The sequence below is a fragment of the Mandrillus leucophaeus genome, unplaced genomic scaffold (assembly GCF_000951045.1).
Source record: "Mandrillus leucophaeus isolate KB7577 unplaced genomic scaffold, Mleu.le_1.0 Scaffold75, whole genome shotgun sequence".
Classification (NCBI taxonomy): domain Eukaryota; kingdom Metazoa; phylum Chordata; class Mammalia; order Primates; family Cercopithecidae; genus Mandrillus; species Mandrillus leucophaeus.
In genome coordinates, this window is record NW_012108141.1 from 5,334,683 (window position 1) to 5,336,932 (window position 2,250).

The window sequence follows — 2,250 nt, forward strand, 5'->3', positions numbered from 1 at the left end:
ACCTATGTAACAAACCTGCACATCCTGCACATATATTCTGGAACTTAAAATTAAATTAAATTAAATTAAATATTGGAGCACCCAGATTCAAAAAACAAGTTCTTAGAGACCTATGAAGAGACTTAGACAATTGCACAATAATAATGGCAGACTTCAACACCGCACTAACAGTGTTAAACAGGTCATTGAAGCACAAAATTAACAAAGATATTCTGGACCTAAACTCAACACTTGACCAATTGGACTAATAGACATCTACAGAATACTCCATCAAAAGACAACAGAATATACATTCTTACCATCTACACAGCGTATGCTTTAAGTTGTACCACATGCTCAGCCACAAAGCAAGTCCCAACAGATTTTAAAAAATTAAAATCATACCAACAACAATAAATGGAGCATTCTTCTTGTTTACCTTCAGGGTCAATATTAATATGTGTGATTTTATCCTGTCATTATGCTGTTACCTGGTTTTCATGTAGACTTTATTGTATAACTGCTTCATAGTGTCAATGGGGTGTGTGCTTAAGTGTGTTTTCTTTCAGGGCAGGTATCATTCTTTCATTTGCATGTTTAGCACTTCTTTTAGGACTTCTTGTAAGGCAGGTGTAGTGGTAACAAATTTCCTTAGCATTTGCTTGTTTGAAAAGGATCTTAATTCTTTTTCACTTATGAAGCTTAGTTTGGCTGAATATAAAATTTATGGTTGGAACTTTTTTTTCTTTAAGAATGCAGAATGTGGGATTCAAACCTTGTCCTACTTAAAGGGTTTCTGCTGAAGGTTCTTCTATTAGCCTGATGGAAGTATTACTATTCCCTTTGTAAGTTAACAGCCCCTTTTCTCTAGCTGCCTTCGTTTTTTTTTAATATATCAATAGGTTTTTAGGGAACAGGTACTGTTTGGTTACATGAATAAGTTCTTTAGTGGTGACTTTTGAGATTTTGGTGCGTTCATCACCCGAGCAGTATACACTAAACCCAGTTTGTAGTCTTTTATCTCTCACTCCCCTACCCTTTCTTCCAAGTTTCCAAAGTCCATTGGATCATTCTTATGCTTTTGTGTCCTCATAGCTTAGCTCCCACTTATGAGTGAGAACATAAGATGTTTGGTTTTCCAGTCCTGAGTTACTTCACTTAGACTAATAGTCTCCAATTCCGTTCAGGTTGCTGCAAATGCCATTATTTCCTTGCATTTTATGGCTGAGTAGGATTCCATGATATAGATATCATTTTTTTATCCACTCTTTGATTAATGGGTATTTGGGCTGGTTCCATACTTTTGCAATTGCAAACTGTGCTGATATAAACATGCATATGCAAGTATCTTTTTCGTAGAATGACTTTTTATTGGGCTATGTGCCGTTTCCTCCACTTATTCGACCTCTCACCTGGATGGGTGCTTCTGCAGAAATCTGTACTAACGATAGTGTGTGGATGCCTGGAGCTACAGATGACCATTGCCCTGCTCAACCAGGAGAAGAAGGCACTGCATTCAATGTTACTATGGGTTATAAATACCCGCCTCTGTGCCTTGGACAAGCACCTGGTTGTATCCATCTAGAAACTCAAGTCTGGGCTGCTTATCTTCCAGAGAGATTAGGTACAGAGAAACTGGGACATTTGGTCTCCGGCCTCTCCCTTTCTCCTTTAAGACAAATGAAAGGGGGAGTAATGGGAGATAGCCCATACTTTCAATATAAAACTGCAGTAAAAACATGCCTTAAAAATTTTTGAGGGACCATCTAAAACTTTAATTTGGGAAGCTTGTGCTAATGCACAAGCAGTAATATTAAAAAATGACTCATATGGTTTAGGGATAGACTGGGCACCAAAGGGCGATTTAAAAAACAATTGCTCCTCTGGCAGAAGGGAATGCCTGGAGGCTACTTATTTTATTTCTTATCAGGAGAATGAGAATCATCATTCTACTTTGCATAGGAGGTTCAGCTCATTCTTTCCCTTAAAACGGGAAGATAAAGGCATTACCCCCCACTGAGGCCTTGTATGATATTCCCCATTCTGAGCCCAGAACACCCAGAACTTTGGAAATTGGCTATTGCCATGTCTGGACTGCGAGTATGGGAAGGGGAAACTATTCTGTCTCTTGTCCTCGCTACCGTTCCTCTCCCTCAGTATCAATGTAGATTCAGACATTCTGCTTTGCTTACCTCCAACCTGACTATTCCCAGAGTTGTGTTAAGCCTCCTTACATGCTGTTAGTGGGAAATATCAAAATTTGGACAATCA